Below are 8,347 nucleotides of genomic sequence, written 5' to 3'. Positions count from 1 at the left end.
TGGCCTGCTGTGTTCATCCAGCTCTACACCTTGTTATCTCAGATTCTCCAGCATCGGCAGTTCCTACTATTTCTGAGTGATATTTAAACAGCCTCAGGAAAAGGCAGTCTCTCAGGGTGGTACCAGAGTTAGTTTTTTGAGCATTTTCTTTGGGAAATGAGTTTGGTTGCTGATGATGCAGCATGAAGATTTAAAAGCTCCCTGCTTAATCTCCCTCACCAGCTTTTGAAAGCTCAAAGAGTAGAAAGCTGAGTTAGAAGTATTACTACCTGTACCTGAGAGAACTGAAAAAGGTGATGCTGAACAATGCTCCCGGAAAAGAAACCAAGGAGTCCAAATCTATGCCTGTGAAACATGCATTGTAATCTGGCCAGTTGTATTTTTTTTATTATCCCTTACCTGTGTGTGTTTGTCTTTTTTGTGAATGGGTGACTGAATGCAAATGTTTTGGGTTAAAAGTGTTGACCTTAATTAGATTACCTTGCCTAATTTCTTCTCTGCTAATGTAATTGTATATTTCATAAAGCCTTGTTTAAGATGCAAAAGTGGTGTCTGGATTTCATTGTTAGGTCTAAAATTTGTTATTCAAAAGTCTGGTTAGAAGCCATTGGAGTAACTGTTGAGGACCTTTGAAGGTTTTTACTGAGTTGCGAATACAGGGCCAGAAAGGCTTATTTGGTTTGGCTGTCTTTGTAACAGTGAGTACCTCCTCATTAGATTCTTTAATAAACTGCATATAAGCAGACAAGATTACTCTAGTTAATTGCTAACCACAGAGAAACAGGATTAGTGCAAACGTGTGTATTTTTAATTGTGATAAATCATAATGGTGGTAGACTGAAGCAACCTTTCTGGTACTTGAAATTTCACATCCATAAAATGTATTTAAATGCTATAGAAACAGCATTTGTTTTGGAGATTTCTGCCCCAGAATTGTTTCACTTTACTACATTTTGTAGTATATCTAAATTGTATTTTTGAGACTCTTAGTGTTTTGTCAGGTTGAAGAGCCATCCTTCTGCTTGCCCTGTTCCTCATGTCCACTGATCTATAGAAGTTGCTGTGCTCAGACAGTTGTTGGCAAGAAGTTGCTATTCAGAAGAATGTGAAATGTTTGTGGATAGCTGTCAGTTTAGTAAGAGACATAACCATTCCTTCACTATTGACTGCAGAATCTTGGTTAATGTGTTCACAGGAACACAACCTTGTTCTTTCTATGATAGCAATCAAAATATGCAGGATGTTTCGTCAAAGTATTCAAACTAGTAACTGACATCAAATGGATTTGTTTTGTTTGAAATTGAGTTCTCATTATGAAGCCATGTAAATAAAGTCAATGAGATTAGTTTATGAAAGTTGCCCCTATGTACTACAGATAGTGAGTTTAATCTGAGGGTCACCAGCCTTCAGGTTGGGCGTGAGGTTAAGAGGGTGATGCCTTCCTGGTGATCTCCATTGATGTAGAATATGTGCTATTAGCATCATAAGTCAGCCATACAACCAAGTGAGCTAGCCAATTCCCTGTTTTAGCAAATAGGTCTGTTGACTTGCTGTGCTCTATCTTTCTATGATTTGATATGTTCATTTTTTAAAATTAAAATTCTATCAGAATGTCCTGAAAACATGATAAAAACTTGCAAAGATAATCAGTGTACCTGAAAGCAAATTAATAAAAATTATGTGCATCTAAACTACCTTTTGTTCAGGTAGCAAATGGAATCAGTTATTTTGCTTTTAGTTCTGGTACATCATTTATGCAATTGTCATACCCTGCAAGAATAAACCAAGAGAACACTTTCCTCAACACTTGATCTAATGATTCTTTTTGTCAGGTGTCTTTTGCTTACAGCTGTGCAGCTGATCTACTTTTTTAAAACTATGGTATGCTGTAGCTGGAAAGTGTTGTAAAAATGAGTTGTTATTATATCCGTTCATGTATTATAATAATACCCATCAGCAATTCCATTTTATCTGGGAATGCTGGCACAGTGGTAAACAAACTGGACTAGTAATCCAGAGTCCCTGATAAATGGTGACATAAATTCAAATTCCACCACAGCAGCTTCACATAGAGGATATGCTCTACTGTGTGTGGCAGTGCTACATGCTGAGTAGGTTTCATCCTGAATAGATTAAGCAGGAAGTATTGTGGACCATTATCAGCAACAGTACTGTATTTAACCACAACCAATAATGTGATGACCCGGTGTATCCCCTTAATTTACCATTGCTACCTAACTCCGGCTTAATGAGATGTGAAGGAAAACACACTTCTAGCAGTATGCAGCATACATTAAAAAAGTAAGGTGCAATCTACAATATAGGACTTTGTGCAGGTGAATAGTGTGAATATGCAGTAAGTCGATCCAAGCAATCATACAACCAAGGGATCAGTTTAAAGCTCTGCAGTCCTGCCATATAAAGTTGCAAATGGTGCTGAACAATTAACTGGAGAATGAGGCTCCACAAATATTCCAAAGTGTTTTGCATTTGTACTGGACAAGGTATTTGAAACCATCTTTAGCTAGATGTGCTGATCCATCTTGAGGTCACCAGTGTTGTCCCCACTTGGCAGTCTTCAGCCCTTTTGATTGACTGTGTTATCAAGAAAAGCTCTAAGCATAGATGAAGCAAAGGTTGTTGGCCCTAACAAACATCACTGAGAAGGCTGTCATAGGATGGCACTTCATCAAAATTTTCGATATCTACAGACATCACATCAATCACATAACCCCCAACCCTTTCCATTACCTTGTCAAAAAAAAAGGAAGGATGTTAACTAAATTTGTCCAAGTGATTGTTACTTTTGCCCTGTATTGTCTTTGAAAGTTTTCCCACTGCCTAGATTCAATTGACTGTCCTATAGGAACTAGGTTTTTTTTAATGCTCTTATTTAAAAAGAGGTTTAGCAACAGAACAATGATTCAACACAGATTATTTTTAAGCTGATGCCTAATACAGGAGCTGAAGCATTTATTTGTACCCCAGTATTCTTTCACATCTATATCAAGAAATGTATGTGATGGAATACCAAGAACAATACCTATACATCTTGGGACCTGTCCTATGATACCAAATTCACTCAACGAAACAGTCCTGAAGACTTTGCACCAGTGAGTAATTTATGATGTCCATGCAGTCACCACTAGAATGAAAATTCAGAAGTTTGCGCAAGTTACAACTTACAGCAGGACAAGTTTCTGGAACGAACTTAATCAGTTCATATGAAACAAAAATAGATTCAAACGTATTAAATTTAATGCTGTAATCAAACCTCCATTTTCACTTGTACAAGGTTTAGATAAGCCCGATTCACGGAATGTTATAAGTGTTATTCTGAAAGAAGGAATGGAGAAATTTAGACAATTGATAAGGGTTCAAAATTGACAAGAATGAAGTGTTGTACAGACTGTTAGTACTTAAAATTGACATGGCACCAGGTCTAGATGAGGATTCTGGAAGACGAATATGGAAATTGTAGGTGCACCAGCAGTGATCTTTCAAATATTTGCTAGAAAACTGGAAAATTGCAAACATTACGGCCTTGTTCAACAAGGGTAAGCCAAGCAATTACAGACCAGTTTATTTTCAATGTTGGTGAAGCTTCCAGAAACAATTATTTGGTATAGAATTTGAAATCACATGGAAAAAGGTGGGCTGATTAGGAATAGCATGAATTTCAAAAGAGGAAATCGTGCTTGATTAACAGTCTTTTTAAGGGATAACATTAAGGCTTAATGAGGGTAACATTGTTGTTAGATTTGCAGAAGTCATTTGATAGTGTCTCACACAACTGACTCGAGGAAAGTTATATGGAATAAAAGAGAGTAGCAACAGGGATATCAAATTGGCCGAATGATAGGAAACAGAGTAATTGTGATGGATATTTTTCATGCTCGAGGAAGGTTTGAAGCGGAGTTTCCCCAGGGATCGGTATTGAGACCGTTGTTTTCCCTGATTATTGTGTTAACGATTAATGATCTAGATCTTTGTGTGTAAGAGGCAATTTCAAAGTTTGTAAATGACTCAAAACTTGGAAGAATTGTAAACTCTGAGGAGGATAGGTAGCAGACAAGGTTCAATGCAGAGAAGTGTGAGGTGATGCATTTTGATAGGAAGAACATTAAAAGACAATATAAAACAAAGGGTTTTGAATTCTAAAGAGGGTGGAACAATAAAGGGACCCAGTTGGAAATGTGCACAGATCACTGATGTGGCAGAACAAGTTGAGTGAGGAATTAAAGCATACGTTCAGTAAAGCATATGTTCAACTTTATTAAAAGGAGCACAGAGGAAGTAGGTCATGTTGATAGTGTATCAAACACTCCAGACTTCAGCTGGAGTAGATTCATAGATTCAGACAGCGCAGAAAAGGCCCTACAGTCAATCAAGTCTACACCAACATTACTACCATTAAAAGTGCGCTAATCCCAATTTTCTGCACTTGTCTCATTATCCTTGAATGTTATGATATATGAAGTCCTCATCAGAATTTTTTTAAAGATTGTAAAGTTTCCAACCCTCCACTACCTTCTCAGACAGTGCATTCCAGATTCCTACCAGCTGCTGAAAGTTATTTCCCAAATCCCCTGCGAACCTCCTGTCCCTTACTCTAAAATTGTGCCCTGTTGTGTTTGAACCTGCAACCGTGGGGAACAGCTGGTCTCTCTTAACAAACAAAAACAGAATTTGCTGGAAAATCTCAGCAGGTCCAGCATCTGTCGAGAGAAATCAAAGTTAACGTTTCTGGTCCAGAGACCCTTCTTCAGAACCCACTTTTCTATTCACCCTGCCCATACCCCTCATGATCTTATACACCCAATCATGCTCCACCTTCAGTCTTCACTGCTCTAAAAAAAATCCAAGCCTATCTAGTGTCTCCATATAGATCAATTTCTGCATTCCAGGCAACATCCTGGTGAACCTCCTCTGTACTCCCTCTAGTGCTATCACATCCTTCCTGTCGTGAGGTGACCAGACTGCGCACACTTTCTCCAGTTGTGAATAAAAACCAAAAGAACTGCGGATGCTGTAAATCAGGAACAAAAACACAAGTTGTTGGAAAAGCTCAGCAGATCTGGCAGCATCCGTGAAGAAAAAAAATCAGAGTTAACATTTCAGGTCCGGTGACGCTTCCTCAGACTCCCAAGTGGAGGGTCTTGTCAAAAGTTTTGCTAAAATCCATATAAACTACATTAACTGAACTTCCCTCATCCACACACTTGATCACCTTTTCAAAAAATTCGAATAAATTTAAGCATGACCTCTCTCTGACAAAGCTATGCTGATTCTCCTTTGTTAACCCATGCCTTTCCAAGTGGGTATTAATTTGCTCCTTCAGAATTTTCTCCAATAGTTTCCTTACCAGACATGAGACTCACAGCTCTGTAATTTTCTGGTCATCCCTACCACCTTTCTTAAAAAGTGGAACCACATTAGCCTACTGGCACTTCCCCTGTGGACAGAGAGGAGTTAAAAATTTGTACCAGACCCACTGCAATTTCCTGCCTCACCTCCCACATCAGCCTGGGATGCAATTCATCCAGGCCAGGGGATGAGCCTGTGATAAGCCTGACAGAGCCTCCAATACCTCCCTATTTCCTATGTCAAACTATGCCAGCTCTTCACAGTCTCTTTTCCTGAAATCCATAGTTACATTCTCCTTTTCCAGAGTGAAAACCAGACAGAAGTATTCATTCAACATCCTTCCAATATCCTGTGGCTTCACACACAGGCTGCCTCCTTGGTCCCGAATGGGCTCTACTCTTTTACCTGGTTAACCTCTTCCCTTTAATGTATTTATAAAATATCTTAGGATTCTCCCTTTTCGCAAGTCCTTTCTCATGCCCCCTTTTTGCTCTTCTAATTGTTTTCTTCTGTATTCTCAGATGACCAGCATTAGAGGGTTTGCAGAAACAATTTACAAGAATGATTCCAGACTTGAGAAGTTTGAGTTATGAGGGTTGATTGAAGTTGTTGTGACTATTCCTCTTGGAAAGAAGGTTAAGAGGAGATCTGATAGAGGCTTTCAAAATTATGAGGGAGCTGGATATACTAGATAAGGTGAAACTGTCCCTGCTCGTAAAAAGGATGTATAACCAGAGGGCACTGATTTAAAGAGATTTGCAAAAGAAGTAAATACGTGGTGAGAAATCAAAACTTTTACTAAATTAGCTAGGGTATCGTATGCATTAGTTGGAAGTGTGGTAGAGACAGGTTCAGCACAATGGGCCAAATAGCCTCCTCTGCCATAACACTTCTGTGATTGTCTCAATTCTGTTAATAGAATTCTGTCAGATGGTCCAAAGTTGGAGAATATTAAAACCATGGTAAAACTATTGGCTTATCAAACTTAGGTTTTTTTGGATCTGGAAATGTCTGGAAAAGAATCCGTCAACAGATTTAAAATTGCACTTCTTCATAGATGAAAGAATGCAAGATCAAGTGGCATATCTGTTGTCTTGACTTTCGGTGCTATTCCAAGTTTTAAAAAATCCTAACTTCCTCTACATTTACACCAAAGTCTGACAAAACTACATCTGGGGATAATAACCCCAAAGTTTAGCTTTGAGTTAGCAATGAAAATGATTTTAATGATCTTAATGCATTTCTCATCAAATACCCAAGATAATTTTACAGTAGTATTAGAGTTGTCTGCAATCAAACCTTCCTTGAAGCAGGACAGTAATAACTTTAGTGACTGGGAAAAGCTTGCTATTGCTCATAACAACAATCATTTGTCACTTAAGCTGCATCATGCTTTGAGTTATTGGCAAAATAGTGACAGCCGAGATGAAAGATAGGAAGCAAATTTAAAGAAGGTTCTTCAATATTAGCTAAATCTACTGTAAATGCACCCCCTCTATGGTAAGTATAGCCTTCCTTAAACAAGGGAACCAAGACTGCATACAATACTCCAGCCAGTTTATCAACAAGGTTCCACACAACTAAAGCAAGACACCTTTGCTCCTGCACTCAAATTCACCTACAGGAAAGGCCAACATACTGCTTGCCTTCCTAACTGCCACCTACACCTGCATATAAGCTTTCAATGACTTATGATACATAAATGCTAAGAAATTGGAAAGTCTTAAAGAAATATTCTGTGCCTCTGTTCATCCTACCAAAGTTGATAATCTCACACTTATCTACATTATATTCCATTTGCCATGTCCTTGCTTGCTCACTCAGCCTGTCCAAATTCCCTGGAACTCTCTCAATTACCATCACAATACACATTTGTAGATTAAAAACCCATCTGAGGAACCCTTTAGGGAAGGAAGTCTGCCATCCTTACCTGGTCGAGCCTGCATGGGATTCAGATCCATAGCAATAACTCTTAACTATCATCTGAAATTGCCCCAGGAAGCCAATTAAATAAAGGAGTAATAAATGCTGCCCCAGCCAGCGATGCTCACATCCAAATTAAAGAAAAAAAATCACCCAATTTATGTATATGGCCAAAGCCTGGTCTAATCCCTATCTCCACCCTCTAAACTGAACAAGTATACCCATGAACAGCACTGGAGACCACTCCCCTTTGACTTTATGACGCATTGCTTGCTGCAGATTCCATGTGTCTGGCATGAAGGCCATGTGGTGCAAGTGCTAGACTGACTTGGCAACACAGACATATGACAGGATGTGGCATGTCATCATCTGAGGATTCCTGTTTAGTAGGGTCATTTGCTTGGTTGTCTGACTGCCACATACCATTGCAAGACAAGGCATAGCTATCTCACCTGATTCTTCCACTCACCTTGCCATAGCCATGCTGTTCAGAGCCTGGTAAGATTCTACCCCAAGGTAATTATTTAACTTTTCTGCCATTTCCCTATTTCTAATTGTAAATTCTCACATGTCTACCTGTAATGGACCCAATTTTCCTTTGCTAATCTTTTCTTTTTAACACGCCAGTTCCATGCTAGTTTACATTCATTCTGTGCTACCTTGATCAGCTTCTTGGTCCTCTTTAGGTGAATGCGAAAATGCTCCAAATTCTCCGGCTAACTACTTTTTCTGCAACTTCTTTAGCTTCTTCCTTTGATCTAATAATGGGTAGAATGAGGTACTAAGGATAGGTTGAGAATATGGAAAGAGTACACTCATTCAGCACAGGTTCCACTGAAATTAGCTCCCTCCTTATTACAAAGGGTGAAAAATTGCACAGGAATTTGCTAACAAGAGCATCAAAGGCAACAGGCCACCCGGAATTACAAGGTACAACTGCACACCCACACCACCACCACCACCCTCCCAAAAATATGTGTTCAACAAATACTGAGACCCAAGAAAACCACCACATGTTGCATCAGTATTTCTTCCAAGCTATCCAAATAACTAAATG

This window comes from Rhincodon typus, chromosome 8 (assembly GCF_021869965.1).
Source record: "Rhincodon typus isolate 14 chromosome 8, sRhiTyp1.1, whole genome shotgun sequence".
NCBI lineage: Eukaryota > Metazoa > Chordata > Chondrichthyes > Orectolobiformes > Rhincodontidae > Rhincodon > Rhincodon typus.
Note: the sequence above shows the minus strand (reverse complement) of the source record.